The sequence below is a fragment of the Pogona vitticeps genome, chromosome 2 (assembly GCF_051106095.1).
Source record: "Pogona vitticeps strain Pit_001003342236 chromosome 2, PviZW2.1, whole genome shotgun sequence".
Lineage (NCBI taxonomy): Eukaryota > Metazoa > Chordata > Lepidosauria > Squamata > Agamidae > Pogona > Pogona vitticeps.
Genome location: NC_135784.1, coordinates 63,930,373 through 63,946,745, shown reverse-complemented (window position 1 = coordinate 63,946,745; position 16,373 = coordinate 63,930,373). Strand labels below are relative to the sequence as shown.

Below are 16,373 nucleotides of genomic sequence, written 5' to 3'. Positions count from 1 at the left end.
CCCACTTGTATTTTGCATTGCCCAACGCCGTTTTGGGCACGGAATGGGCTGGCAAAGCGGGCACCGCTGCATATTTTGCCATTTTGAATAAGAAGCTGGAGTGTTGCAAAGGATAACGAGCCTTGGGCAATAACTTTCACACCAGAAACCGACAGAGGGGGCTCACGTACACATGACCCAATTGTATTTTGCATTGCCCAATGCCGTTTTGGGCACGGAATGGGCTGGCAAAGTGGGCACCGCTGCATATTTTGCCATTTTGAATAAGAAGCTGGAGTGTTGCAAGGGATAACGAGCCTTGGGCAATAACTTTCACACCAGAAACCGACAGAGGAGCGTCACGTACACATGACCCAACTGTATTTTGCATTGCCCAACGCCGTTTTGGGCACGGAATAGGCTGGCAAAGTGGGCACCGCTGCATATTTTAGCATTTTGAATAAGAAGCTGGGGTTACTCAAGGGTTAACGAGCCTTGGGCAATAACTTTCACACCAGAAACCGACAGAGGGGCGTCACGTACACATGACCCAATTGTATTTTGCATTGCCCAACGCCGTTTTGGGCACGGAATGGGCTGGCAAAGTGGGCACCGCTGCATATTTTACTATTTTGAATAAGAAGCTGGAGTGTTGGAAGGATTAACAAGTCATGGTCAACTTCTTTATTCTCATAGTGACGATAATTTTATTGTTGATTTTCCGTTTTTGCTGAATCTTTCAAGCGCTGATAATATGTCTACCTTTTACGTCATAGAGTCACTGATAACTGAAAAAACTTTAATATATTAATGGAGCACAAAAATGTATAAATGAGATTGTTTAATAATTCTATACAAAACAAGAATATCTATTTACAATAATATATCAAAATTGAATAAGAAACTGACTAATTTACTAAAACTTTGTTCACTCAAAACAATTACGTTAGAACCAAATGCAGCCAGCTGCAGTTATCTTTGAATAATATCCTGTTTCTGGGGTGGATTGAATATGTTAACAGATGGTAAATTAATAGGGCTGATTGAATTACCCCTTTAATGTGGTATGTACAAGTAGTTTTTGTTTTGTTTTGTCTCTTGTTGCTCTAAGAAATTTTTCCATATCATCTCTCTCTGTGAAAGTGAAAACAAAATGCTCATGATAGTCATCCATCTCATTATCCAAATTCTGATCATTCTGGTATTTTTAATGCATTCTTCGGCGTCGGATTTTGTCATTGATAGTAGTGATGGTATAAAAACTTGACCTGCAAAAGTATGTTTATGGTCTTCCACCCATTTCTGTGCAGCCATCATGTCATTTAGTATTGTAGGTTCCTACAAATTAAAAATATTGAATATGAACTTTCAAAATCTTTTATCCATATGAACCATAACAGTGTGTTGGATTGTACAAGAGAAAACAATTTTAAGACATGTTGTTTTACAAATATGAGGATGTTGGTTTTTAAATTATTGACTATTTATAGAGTCCAATGGTTTGATATTTTTTCTTTATCATGGACATGTAAAACATTTTTAAAGATTAACTACCCATTTGGGCTTTTGGGCTTGAGCAAATAGCATGCATCAAACAATACAGACATGCTGTGGGTCAGTTGCATCACTAGGGGGTACAGGACGCTTATTAGTATTACCCTGCAAGACACTAAAATGCCAGCTCCTCAGTGACAGGAGCGGAGCGCTGCACTGTAATATTGCAGGAGTGAAAACAGGGGTTTGTTCCCAATGCTGCACCCCCCTTGTCACGAGGCCACACCGTTTTCCCCAGTGCCAAAGTGGTTGTCACCAAGTCACTCCTTAGGAGCTAAAGACTTAAGACAGAGCTGTCATATTTGAGGTATGTGTAAAAGTTGCAGCATACTAGATAAAGGGGCATTCATAGGGCCAAATTCAGATTTGTACTGAATCAATTGCTATATTCTAGGCAACGGAGCTGCTAATGTTAGCAGCTGCTGTTGCCACCCAAAAATAAAAAAAACATTGACTGGAGCCATCGCAATCTAAATTATGTACACATTCACAGTCTGCAAAAATTAGTCAAATTTGGGAAGGGCTGGATTAGACCCCCCAAAAAATAAATCCACCAATATCAATTTACCTGCACAATATTCAATTAAGAATCCTTGAGACAAATCATGATTACATGACCTACAGTGACTCCTGGTACAAGAACTTCTTCTGTAAGCTCTGTGGTGGCAACTTGAATTCCTTTTCCAGGATGTTTAAATTCTTTTATCCCATCATAGTAGTGCCATAAATCATCAGCTGTTAGGTTGAAGAAGCAAACAAAATGTTCTCCTACATTGTAGGTTACTGCTACTGGTTTGTACCTATGTAGGGAAGATATATTATAGTTTTAGAATATGTCTTTACATATTTAATAGTTTAAACTTTACTGATATTTGTATTGCCACATATTGATGAAATTGTTGTTTTTATCAATTTTTGAGCTGGTGTTAATAAATAATAACACATAAATAATAATAATAATAATAATAATAATAATAATAATAATAATAATAATAATAATAATAATAATAATAATAATAATAATAATAATAACAACAACAACAACAACAACAACAACAACAACAACAAAACAACAACAACAACAACAACAACAAAACAACAACAACAACAACAACAACAACAACAATAACAACAATAATAATAATAATAATAATAATAATAATAATAATAATAATAATAATAATAATAATAATAATAATAATAATAATAATAATAATAATAATAATAATAATAATAAATCTTTATTCCACAGTGGTGAGGCAGTTGAGAGGCTGCAGTGACCCTGGTGAATAGATGCTTTGCACTTGCACATAAGGGTCTCTGTGTGGCTCACAATTGTGGCATTTCCACATAGCCATGCCCCATTTGACCATGGTCACACACACTTTTACTGTGGCCACACCACCATTTCGGTGGAAGTGTCTTGATTTTGGTGGCAAGAATGTTGGGAGGTATTTTTTCCAATATTTTCATTGTACCTACCGTAATAACTACAGAATGTATGATATCTCCAATGTTGTATGGGGACTTTTTAGCTTTTTAGGCAAATGTTGGCAGAGACATGACCCGATAACAGTTGAGATACATCTGTTTTTTTATTCCACTCCCCATTACATCTCACAAAACTGCAATAACATCCTCAGTTCAAGCAGCTTTGAAAAAGTACCTTGGTGCATGCACCATGTGAGTGAGGCACATGTGCAGTTTATTGATGTGAATATTGTGATTGTTTATATATCTGATATTACATAATATTTATTTATAATATTTTTCTAAACCCTAAGGCAAAATTGAAAAATAGGACAGAATAGCTAATATGTTGCAAACAATACCCATCACACGACAGGTATCTATAAAAATTTTAATACACAAATGGTTATATAGAACCCTGCAGTTCCATATATTAAAGAATTTTTTTATCTACTGTAAACTGATTTTTAAGCCCTTGAAAACTGCCCTGTGCATAGCTGAGTGTTTGTGCACATGTGCGTGTTATGCCTTTTCTCTCTTAGTCACACATGCTCTTTTTCTATTACTTTTTTCATCATATTTATTTTGCAATTTTCCCAACTCTAGCTGGAATTACTGTATATGGATGCTGACCATTGCATGGCCTAGACCTCAGTGAAGTCACAGAATCTATTGTATTAGTGGTCTTTGAGATACCTGCAGGGTTTTCTTCCTTCTATGCACATGTTTGGCTTTTAGAGGATACAGAGTGCCTTTGAGATCCCAGGTGGCAGCATCATGATGTCATTTTTCTGCAGCAGTTGTAGGTGTAGTACAGATGTGAAAGGCAGCTGGTGTTATCTTGTGGTCCATAGGAATGAAGAGGGGGAGTATTAAGAACATGGGAGAGTAGATGCTCTGGTATAGGCTGCTGATCTATTCCCTGCTGCGTGGCCCGAATGCTAGCAAGTGGCCACATCTCTGCTGCAGGACACATGTTAACATGCTAGCGGCATTCTCTACCTGCCATCCAAGAGATTTCAGGGGCATTCAGAGGAAGCTGCCCAGTGTATCCAGATGTTAAGATGGCCCTTGTCCTACAAATAATGCATGTCTCTTAGAGCTAAGTGCATCTGTGACACACTGTGGTGTTTGAAAAAAGTAACAAGATATTAGGGACCTGCAGTCAGGGGAAGCAGGTGAGGCAGGGCCTCCCCGTCATTTTGGATTAAGAATGAGCCTTTTTGCAGTGCTGATTCCTGTGTGTACTGCAGTGTATAAGTCTTATAATTAATGTCAGGAGGCACTTATTATGCCTCTGTGTGTAAGATGGCAATCACAGCTCACCACATCATCACTTTGCCCTCTAGGTCTGGCTGAAAGGAGCCAGCAGGAGCCTATGGCCAGCAGTAATTGACTGCATGTCTCTAACAGTGAGTATTTTCTCTCTGGGGGTGACAGAGGGACAGGGAATCTGGGGTTGATAGAGGGGCAGGCAAGCTCTTCTCCCCCTCAGCCAGTGCCTCACTAGATACTGACCTCACTGCACGCCCTTGCAAGATGCTGCCACACATATGTTCAAAAGATCAAAGAGCGGCCATTTTGTTAAAGGACTGATGCCTCCCTAAAGGAGCACCATGGAGACTGCACGAATTAAAACAACTACATGAGAATTGGAAATTTTACAAAGCCATTCAAATAAAATACAAATGTAAAGGAATACTAATCTATACAATGTAAACAGTAACTTACCTTTTTCCGGAAACGTTAACAATAGATGGAAGTGCAGTATAGCTTGAGGGACACGTCAAAGGATCATCTGTTGGTGTTTTCACAACAGTAACAAACAATATGCAAGGAAAACCATGTCTGAATTCTCTTCTTGAAAACTTTCTTATGCCATCACAAGAAATTGTTCCGCTGGTAACATAAAATATATTTATAATATAACATTTTCTTGTATATGGATTCTGCTTAATATATATCTTTAATACGCTTGTTGTCAACAATAATATTTAACTAAAAAAATTAACTAGTAGTCCCTCTTCATAAAACTTAATGTAGGAAAGAAGCTGGCAACCTGTGACCCTTACATTATTAGTATGGAAACCCTGTTAAAAGTAGAAATTCCAGACTATCTTAATATAGCAATTTATATGATCCAAAGCAGCATGGATTTACTGGTGGGAGATCATGTCACAATAATCTTAGTGACTTTTCTGATTTTGGTTAAAGTAACAGATAAAGGGGGGGGGGAGGTTGTAGATGGATCTTGTACAGACCTTAAGCTGACCATACACTTGTGAGGTGGGAAATTACATGAGATTTATCTCCAGATTTCCGTTGGACTCCCCGGCAGCCCCCTGCAGTCCTGGTGCATGATTTCACTTTTTTGTACATACAATAAGAAATATATTATCTTCATAAAATTTTACAGAATTGCACGTGAGGAATCAAAATCTTCTCTACAGCAGACAAGATCTTGAGATGAGACATTCAATCGTAATTGTACGTGGGGCATGTAAAATTTGCACTTTTTACATGAGATAAATGGTACAGATACATCGAAATTATATTATTGTACCAGATATCTCACAAGTGTATGGGCAGCTTTAGTGAGTTTTTTGACACTGGCTCACATCAAAGTTTAATTGTTTGGTGATAAAAACAATATAGCAATCTTGCAGATAGGATACCTTGTAATGTCCAACAAAAATAAAAGAAATTATGTTAAATAGCAAGCTTTTCAGACTTCTCAAATCTCTTCATTATCCATGATATAACAAGGCATCTGAAGAAACACATATATGAGGTCCCATCACCACAGAATAAATGAGAAAAAGACACATTTTCCTGTGGCAAAACATTTCTGCAGCCCAGGACACAATGAAGATCTTATAAAGGTGATTATATTAAAAGGAAATTTTAAATCACAAAGAGACAGGAGGGTCAGGGAATAAAAATTTATGACAAAGTTTGGCACCCTGAACACAGGACTGAATCTGTCCCCCCAGCTCCGATCCAATGCGCAGGGATAGTGGGGGCATCAGGTCTCTGGACTCACATCAATCCAGAAACAATAAAACGTTCACACTGCTTATCTGTAAACTAATTAAGGATTTACTCTCCAGCTCATCCTGTTATTCTGTGTTTTTTTTTAAATGTCCATTTATCACATCATACATTTATCACTGTATAGGTTATAGGTATGAGCTTATGTGGAATACTGTCTGTGATAACTTATGGAGGTCATAACTCCAGAAGAATATAAATACATTACAGACTGTGCATATCTTTGTAGAGTAAGTATGTGGTTAATATTTGCAAACAATTTGCCTTAAAACACAATAATGAAAATGTCACTTTCAATGTACAATTTTTTTCTTTACCGTTTTCTTTTGCAGTTTCCTACATATCCATCTGTCCAAGTGTTAAGTACAGTCTGGATGTTCCGAAGGTCTTCACAACTGTGGAAAAGACATCATAATGTTACTGCTAAAAAAATTATGGCTACAGTTTAAAATCTATATATTTATTGAATAATGATTGTTTGGAATATTATTGGCATTTTTCTTGAAAATGATTGGGGCAGTTTACTTTATTAATTACTTCTACCGAAAATGTTTTATACATAAAATATATTACATATCATTTACCCATTTAGGAAGTACTGTATTTTTCGCTCCATAAGACGCACTCCCCCCCAAAAGGAGGGGGGAGTGCATGGGTCTTATAGAGCGAATACACGACGGGTGATGGCTGTCAATCACAGGCATCACCCGCCGGCGTAATAGGAAATGCTGTATAGTACAGGATTCAGCCATAGACTTCTATGGCTGAATGCTGTTCGAGTGATTGCGCCCCCCTAGTGGCCAAGTACCCTAGGGGGCCTGAAAGATGCATAAGTACTGAGTCTGTATTATAGTGTTCTAGTGGCATAAATCTGCACAGTGGTATAGATTGATGCATTTTCCTGGGTTACCACATTAAGGGTATGTTCATACATTGTGAGTCACCTGCTGGTCACCCACAGTGGGTCCACAGAAGTAGATCTGCACAGAAAAATCTGCATCAAATGGTGCTGGTTTTTCAGCGAATTTATTGCAGATTTCAAATCTGCAATAAATTTGCAACAGGATCCGCAACTTTTGATGCAGATTTTTCCATGCAGATCTACTTCTGTGGACCCGCAATGTGTGAACATACCCTCAAGCTTTATCAATAGCATGTAAACACAGTGTCCCAGATCTCTCTATATATGATAGATTTCATGAAATAATATAAAGTATCCCATTTTCTATTTAAATGAAATCATACAGAGAAAATATTCATATGGCTCAGTTACTTAAGTTTGACTGTTCACATAATCTGTTATATCTATTACAGTGGTGCCTCGCTTAACGAGTGCACCGTTTAACGAAAAATCCGTATAGCGATCCCTTTTTGGGGATCGCTATACGGATCAGCCCCAATCGCCGCACTCGCTTTGCGATGATTGGGGCTCCGGCGGCCATTTTGGAGCCACCGATCAGTAAGCAAGGGGAGGGCGCGAAAACGCTGATAGGGGCCATTTCGGGTCATCCAGCGGCCATTTTGGAGCCACCGATCAGCTGATCGGCGGCTCCAAAATGGCCGCCAGAGGTGAAAACATCGCTGGAGGGGTAAGTTTCAAAGCTTATTGGAACGCATTAAACTAAGTTTAATGCGTTCCAATAGGTTTTCCTTACCCGCACAGCGATGTTTTCGTATAGCGAAGGTTAATCCGGAACGGATTAACCTCGCTATACGGGGCACCACTGTATATCTGTCATTTCCTATATCTACATAAAACACTTGGAAAATGGCCACCATGGCATTTTCCCAGCAATTTTAGCATGAGAATTACAGTTTGTGCCCTCAGAGCTCAGATAGTAACTCAGTGCTGCAGGCCAGAGAAGGGGTCCTAATGGAGGATCAGAGGGTAAGTAAAAATGTATGCAGGTTGGGCCCAAAGGACCTGAGTGCACTGCACATGTAGAACCAATTATTCATAAGCCAGTGGAACTGCAATTTAAGTCACACTCATATGGCTGTTGTGGTCAAGTTACTACAACCACAAGGAGCAGATGTGTCACCACTGGGTCACCAAGGATATTATATTGACATTTTAATATGTCAACATTTTATAACTTTCTTCATGTAAATAGTTAATATGGTAAATTTTAACATTGTGGCTATGTCGACATGATCAATTTCAACATTATTACTGTCACCAAATCATACCACAAACACACATTTAAAAACAAGTAAAGCCTTCTTACCAAATTTCAATCAGATTGGAGGATCTTACGGTAACTGGATCAGGGCAAAAAGGACCATTGCAGATAGACTCAACTGTGGTTGTAAGCAGATAATTTAGACGACATACAACAAAATCTTCTTCACTTCCATATGCATCCCACACAGTTCGGCCTTCAAATCTATTTAGGTGCTTTAACCATTCAATTTTTCCTTTTATCCAATCTTTGCTCAGAAAATGCTGATGGACTTTTAGAAAGATTGCGATACTTAAATCCTCTGTTTTCAGACTATCTAGTTCTGTTAAGATCCAATCATATTTTCTTATTGCCATATGAATTATAAATAGCAAATAGTCAATAGTACATGTGTTGCGTAGGATAATAGTCTTTTTCCCAAGTTTTCCTTTCCCAGACCAAGGTGGACAATTTGACTGAGTCAACAGTTTTGTAGATTTTGGTGTGGGTGGCTGGTAGTATTTGGCCTGTTTACTTTTACCTTCCTTTTTTCTTTTCTGCCACTTTTCTAACTGAGTGAGATGTTCCTCTTGAGGTTTATCAAAGTAATATTTTTCATTCTCTAAGTTTTGTGCAGATTTGAAAAACTGTAAACCAACTTCTCTCATTCTTCCCTGCAAAAACTCATACATTAATTGTAGAAAATCTCCTGGCCTTCGATGAAGTCTATCATTTAAAACGACCTTCTTTGTAGTCCTAAACCAATTTTCAACTGTTGCATTAGTGTCCCGGGTTTTGAGAAGACTGAGATTTTTCAACATTAATCCACTCCATAATGGGATGGTTGCAGTGTATGACTGAAGCAGAGTTATTAATGCGGGACAGTGTAGTAAATTACCAGTTGTTGTTGCATCATCATCATCATCATCATTTGCTTTTGTTTTTGTTTGTGTGAACAATTTAGAAAATTTCTTTGAAAATGGGGAACCCCTCTTGATGTTCCATTCTTCATTGGGGTCATTATCCAATACATCTTCAGTTGTACTATCTGTAATGTTTTCCATCACTTCTATTTTCTGAATGTTGATTGCCTCATTCAATTCTGCAATGTGTGTCTTGTAGGCATTAGTTCCTTTTTTCACTGTGAAAACATATGTCATGCGTAATAGTTGAATTTCAATTTCACTGAGACTACCTGCATTCTGTAGTAATGCAAATGAGTAAAGAAAAAATTGTTTTGTAGCTTTGCTTGCCTTAATTTTTGAGAGCTTGATGCTGATAAGTTTCATCATATGTGCAGCACATATATGCAGAATTGTAAAATTGCACAATATTTTTCCTTCACAAACAAGAAGACATTTCTTTAGATAGTCCATGATGTTATTCTGATTGAAAGTCTGTGTTGCTGCATGAATCAGAGCCCAGCTAAAATCTATCTCAACCTTTTGTGGACTAAGCTTTCTTTTGCATACTTTAAAAAAGTCTCGACATAAACAAGATAGCCAATGTTGAATAGTTGGTGTGCTTTGATCGGAGGACAACATTTCTGCCACAGGGATGGTGGACCTTGTTTCACTGGTCAACGAAATACAAAGTGTATAATATAAAAATTTATTTTGTATGTTTTTTGGTTTCATTACTACAGAGCCAGTTGCATCTAGATATAGGAAACATTGACCTGCAGCCTGCAAATCCTTCAACATATGCAACTGTGATTCAGAATACATATGGATAACAAACGGGCTCATCCCTATGTGCTGTATGTAAGCATGCTTTGTGGCAATCAGATTTAATTCTTTTTCATCCATTTTTTTTTGGACTAACAAACAATTCAAGTATTCATTTGTGTCAAGCCTATTCTGAAGGTTGTTTTCACTTGATATTTTCTGAAGCACATCAATTGATTTGATTTCATCCATGTTTCCTGCAATTAACTGTTCAGTATCAGCATTAGCCATCTTCTTGGTGTGCAGTAACATTGGTCTCATTTCTCTTAGCTGTGCTTTCAGTTTATCCCTCTCTTCCCCACGTGTATGCCTTTTGAATGATTCAGTTCGATTATGATTTATTGAACCATTAACCTCTACTGACATTAACACTTGACAATGTTTTTTACTAGGTTTTTGGGGTAGTGTAACATTGAACTCCGTACATCCACGAAACTTGCACTGTCCCCTAGCACGCCAGTATACACAATTTCTTTTTCTGGAATGAGATTGTCGCACTCGATTGTATTTGAAAGTTATAACACAGAACTTATTAATTTTCTTTATTTTATTGCATATTGTGTCGGTCCAACCACTTTTTAGAACACGATAACCCGTCCTGTGTTCTGGTTTTATTTTGTTCCATTCCTCGATTGATAGAGAAATTGAGAATTTGGATGGACATGTTTCAGTAATGAATTCTTTTGTAGAATTTTGTAGATCAGCTTTAATCATGTATTGAATAGTGTCTTTTTGGAAAATGTTGTGTAACAATGATTTTTCTTGAGGAATTGCACTATTTCTATCACTGCATTCCTCCTCCAGCTGTAATTGCATTGATTCAGTTAGTTTTTGATCATTTTCTAAGGACAAAATTCTGTTCTCTTTTATTACTGAAACGTATACAACCTTATCAGATTTTTTAGTTACATTGATATCAACTTCAGCTTCGGTTTGTTCAGTTTCTACAGAAGTTGTTTTAATGTCATAAATGTCCAGTATTTTTCTTGGAGATGCTTTTTTAATTCTTTTAATTTTTTTTTGTTTTTTTGGCTTACAGAGAGGACACAACCATGGTGAAATGACCTGGATGTCAGTGATATTTTTGTAGCCAACACACAGTGGGTGAAACCAGTCTTTACACTGACTGCATTGTGCATAAGGTTCATCAGGGTTGTTTTTTTGTTTACATAAACAATACAGTTGCTCATCCTCTGCTTCTGCATCCATAAGTAAGGGTGAATCATTACTATATTTTGATTGACTACTTTGATCAATACTCTCAACTTTGGTAATTTCATCATAAGTTGAAACATCTAAGGTAAACTGTAAGGCTCTAGTACGCAATTTTCGTCGGTCTTCATGCCAAATATTATAAAGCCACTTTCTTGTTGCTATATTATTTGCAGATAGCAAACATGCAATTTCCCCCCATACAGAGTTTTCTCTAAAATAACTTTCCTGATTTAAAATCAATTGCTTTTTAAAAAATAGTTCAACTATCTTTTTTTCTGCTGCTTTTGGATCAGGAAACAATCTCCAAGACATCGTGCAGTTTTAAAGAAGCTAGGTACAAAAATAGGGCTATTTACAGCAACTTAAACCAGATGTATATTATTAAAATTTCACCTCTAATAAGTCCACAACCGTAAACACATCCAGTCTTGAGACAGTGAACTCTGCGCAGGTCAGTTGAGAGACAAATAATCTTACTTCTCACACAAGAAGATACACCCAGTCGTGCTGAAAATCACTGATGCTGAGAAAGGTCAGTCAGGCCACATGACCTCACCCAAAATGGCCACTGGAACTCCCAAAATGGCCGCCGGAGAGACCCAAAATGGCGACCAGAACACCCAAAATGGCCACGACAACATGGGGAAACATTGCAGAACGGTGGGTTTTGGGCCCATTTGGAAACCCAATGGGTTTTTTTGATCCGTATAGCGATGTTTCCCCATAGCGAAGGTTAATCTGCTGTCCAATTTGTGACCCAAGGCTCGTTAACCCTTGCAACACTCCAGCTTCTTATTCAAAATGGCAAAATATGCAGCGGTGCCCACTTTGCCAGCCCATTCTGTGCCCAAAACGGCATTGGGCAATGCAAAATAGAATTGGGTCATGTGTACGTGACGCCCCTCTGTCGGTTTCTGGTGTGAAAGTTATTGCCCAAGGCTCATTAACCCTTGAGTAACCCCAGCTTCTTATTCAAAATGCTAAAATATGCAGCGGTGCCCACTTTGCCAGCCCATTCCGTGCCCAAAATGGCGTTGGGCAATGCAAAATACAATTGGGTCATGTGTACGTGAGCCCCCTCTGTCGGTTTCTGGTTTGAAAGTTATTGCCCAAGGCTCATTAACCCTTGAGTAACCCCAGCTTCTTATTCAAAATGCTAAAATATGCAGCGGTGCCCACTTTGCCAGCCCATTCCGTGCCCAAAATGGCGTTGGGCAATGCAAAATACAATTGGGTCATGTGTACGTGAGCCCCCTCTGTCGGTTTCTGGTGTGAAAGTTATTGCCCAAGGCTCGTTAACCCTTGAGTAACCCCAGCTTCTTATTCAAAATGGCAAAATATGCAGCGGTGCCCACTTTGCCAGCCCATTCCGTGCCCAAAACGGCATTGGGCAATGCAAAATACAATTGGGTCATGTGTATGTGAGCCCCCTCTGTCGGTTTCTGGTTTGAAAGTTATTGCCCAAGGCTCGTTAACCCTTGAGTAACCCCAGCTTCTTATTCAAAATGGCAAAATATGCAGCGGTGCCCACTTTGCCAGCCCATTCCGTGCCCAAAACGGCATTGGGCAATGCAAAATACAATTGGGTCATGTGTACGTGACGCGCCTCTGTCGGTTTCTGGTGTGAAAGTTATTGCCCAAGGCTCATTAGCCGTTGCAGAACCCCAGGTTCTTATTCAAAATGGCAAAATATGCAGCGGTGCCCACTTTGCCAGCCCATTCCGTGCCCAAAACGGCGTTGGGCAATGCAAAATACAATTGGGTCATGTGTACGTGAGCCCCCTCTGTCGGTTTCTGGTGTGAATGTTATTGCCCAAGGCTCGTTAACCCTTGAGTAACCCCAGCTTCTTATTCAAAATGGCAAAATATGCAGCGGTGCCCACTCTGCCAGCCTATTCCGTGCCCAAGACGGCGTTGGGCAATGCAAAATACAATTGGGTCATGTGTACGTGAGCCCCCTCTGTCGGTTTCTGGTGTGAAAGTTATTGCCCAAGGCTCGTTAACCCTTGAGTAACCCCAGCTTCTTATTCAAAATGGCAAAATATGCAGCGGTGCCCACTCTGCCAGCCTATTCCGTGCCCAAGACGGCGTTGGGCAATGCAAAATACAATTGGGTCATGTGTACGTGAGCCCCCTCTGTCGGTTTCTGGTGTGAAAGTTATTGCCCAAGGCTCGTTAACCCTTGCAGAACCCCAGCTTCTTATTCAAAATGCTAAAATATGCAGCGGTGCCCACTTTGCCAGCCTATTCCGTGCCCAAAACGGCGTTGGGCAATGCAAAATACAAGTGGGTCATGTGTACGTGAGCCCCCTCTGTCGGTTCCTGGTGTGAAAGTTATTGCCCAAGGCTCATTAGCCCTTGCAGAACCCCAGCTTCTTATTCAAAATGCTAAAATATGCAGCAGTGCCCACTTTGCCAGCCCATTCCGTGCCCAAAACGGCGTTGGGCAATGCAAAATACAAGTGGGTCATGTGTACGTGAGCCCCCTCTGTCGGTTTCTGGTGTGAAAGTTATTGCCCAAGGCTCATTAGCCCTTGCAGAACCCCAGCTTCTTATTCAAAATGCTAAAATATGCAGCGGTGCCCACTTTGCCAGCCTATTCCGTGCCCAAAACGGCGTTGGGCAATGCAAAATACAAGTGGGTCATGTGTACGTGAGCCCCCTCTGTCGGTTTCTGGTGTGAAAGTTATTGCCCAAGGCTCGTTAACCCTTGCAACACTCCAGCTTCTTATTCAAAATGGCAAAATATGCAGCGGTGCCCACTTTGCCAGCCCATTCCGTGCCCAAAACCGCGTTGGGCAATGCAAAATACAATTGGGTCATGTGTACGTGACGCGCCTCTGTCGGTTTCTGGTGTGAAAGTTATTGCCCAAGGCTCGTTAACCCTTGAGTAACCCCAGCTTCTTATTCAAAATGCTAAAATATGCAGCGGTGCCCACTTTGTCAGCCCATTCCGTGCCCAAAACGGCGTTGGGCAATGCAAAATACAATTGGGTCATGTGTACGTGAGCCCCCTCTGTCGGTTTCTGGTGTGAAAGTTATTGCCCAAGGCTCATTAGCCCTTGCAGAACCCCAGCTTCTTATTCAAAATGCTAAAATATGCAGCGGTGCCCACTTTGCCAGCCCATTCCGTGCCCAAAACGGCGTTGGGCAATGCAAAATACAATTGGGTCATGTGTACGTGAGCCCCCTCTGTCGGTTTCTGGTGTGAAAGTTATTGCCCAAGGCTCATTAACCCTTGAGTAACCCCAGCTTCTTATTCAAAATGGCAAAATATGCAGCGGTGCCCACTTTGCCAGCCTATTCCGTGCCCAAAACGGCGTTGGGCAATGCAAAATACAATTGGGTCATGTGTACGTGAGCCCCCTCTGTCGGTTTCTGGTGTGAAAGTTATTGCCCAAGGCTCGTTAACCCTTGAGTAACCCCAGCTTCTTATTCAAAATGCTAAAATATGCAGCGGTGCCCACTTTGCCAGCCTATTCCGTGCCCAAAACGGCGTTGGGCAATGCAAAATACAATTGGGTCATATGTACGTGAGCCCCCTCTGTCGGTTTCTGGTGTGAAAGTTATTGCCCAAGGCTCATTAGCCCTTGCAGAACCCCAGCTTCTTATTCAAAATGCTAAAATATGCAGCGGTGCCCACTTTGCCAGCCCATTCCGTGCCCAAAACGGCGTTGGGCAATGCAAAATACAAGTGGGTCATGTGTACGTGACGCGCCTCTGTCGGTTTCTGGTGTGAAAGTTATTGCCCAAGGCTCATTAGCCCTTGCAGAACCCCAGCTTCTTATTCAAAATGCTAAAATATGCAGCGGTGCCCACTTTGCCAGCCTATTCTGTGCCCAAAACGGCGTTGGGCAATGCAAAATACAAGTGGGTCATGTGTACGTGACGCGCCTCTGTCGGTTTCTGGTGTGAAAGTTATTGCCCAAGGCTCATTAGCCCTTGCAGAACCCCAGCTTCTTATTCAAAATGCTAAAATATGCAGCGGTGCCCACTTTGCCAGCCTATTCCGTGCCCAAAACGGCGTTGGGCAATGCAAAATACAATTGGGTCATGTGTACGTGAGCCCCCTCTGTCGGTTTCTGGTGTGAAAGTTATTGCCCAAGGCTCGTTAACCCTTGAGTAACCCCAGCTTCTTATTCAAAATGGCAAAATATGCAGCGGTGCCCACTTTGCCAGCCTATTCCGTGCCCAAAACGGCGTTGGGCAATGCAAAATACAATTGGGTCATATGTACGTGAGCCCCCTCTGTCGGTTCCTGGTGTGAAAGTTATTGCCCAAGGCTCATTAGCCCTTGCAGAACCCCAGCTTCTTATTCAAAATGCTAAAATATGCAGCAGTGCCCACTTTGCCAGCCTATTCTGTGCCCAAAACGGCGTTGGGCAATGCAAAATACAAGTGGGTCATGTGTACGTGACGCGCCTCTGTCGGCTCCTGGTGTGAAAGTTATTGCCCAAGGCTCATTAGCCCTTGCAGAACCCCAGCTTCTTATTCAAAATACTAAAATATGCAGCGGTGCCCACTTTGCCAGCCTATTCCGTGCCCAAAACGGCGTTGGGCAATGCAAAATACAAGTGGGTCATGTGTACGTGAGCCCCCTCTGTCGGTTTCTGGTGTGAAAGTTATTGCCCAAGGCTCGTTATCCCTTGCAACACTCCAGCTTCTTATTCAAAATGGCAAAATATGCAGCGGTGCCCACTTTGCCAGCCCATTCCGTGCCCAAAACGGCATTGGGCAATGCAAAATACAATTGGGTCATGTGTACGTGAGCCCCCTCTGTCGGTTTCTGGTGTGAAAGTTATTGCCCAAGGCTCATTAGCCCTTGCAGAACCCCAGCTTCTTATTCAAAATGCTAAAATATGCAGCGGTGCCCACTTTGCCAGCCTATTCCGTGCCCAAAACGGCATTGGGCAATGCAAAATACAAGTGGGTCATGTGTACGTGACGCGCCTCTGTCGGTTTCTGGTGTGAAAGTTATTGCCCAAGGCTCATTAGCCCTTGCAGAACCCCAGCTTCTTATTCAAAATGCTAAAATATGCAGCGGTGCCCACTTTGCCAGCCCATTCCGTGCCCAAAACGGCGTTGGGCAATGCAAAATACAAGTGGGTCATGTGTACGTGACGCGCCTCTGTCGGTTTCTGGTGTGAAAGTTATTGCCCAAGGCTCATTAGCCCTTGCAGAACCCCAGCTTCTTATTCAAAATGCTAAAATATGC

The 16,373-nt window shown here is 40.8% G+C and overlaps 1 long non-coding RNA gene across 2 annotated transcripts; it reads right to left on the bottom strand.

Annotated features, from left to right (window-relative positions):
• Positions 1-805: 805 nt before the first annotated feature.
• LOC140706452 (uncharacterized) lies at positions 806-8,551 on the bottom strand. Of its 2 annotated transcripts, XR_013541648.1 has the most exons (5): positions 8,283-8,551; positions 6,372-6,449; positions 4,735-4,902; positions 2,102-2,333; positions 806-1,317 (listed from the first exon to the last, which is right to left on the bottom strand). It is a non-coding gene; the product is annotated as an uncharacterized LOC140706452 (long non-coding RNA). The 2 variants fall into 2 exon arrangements; XR_013541647.1 differs by lacking the exon at positions 8,283-8,551 and having other exon boundaries at positions 6,372-7,501.
• Positions 8,552-16,373: the final 7,822 nt, after the last annotated feature.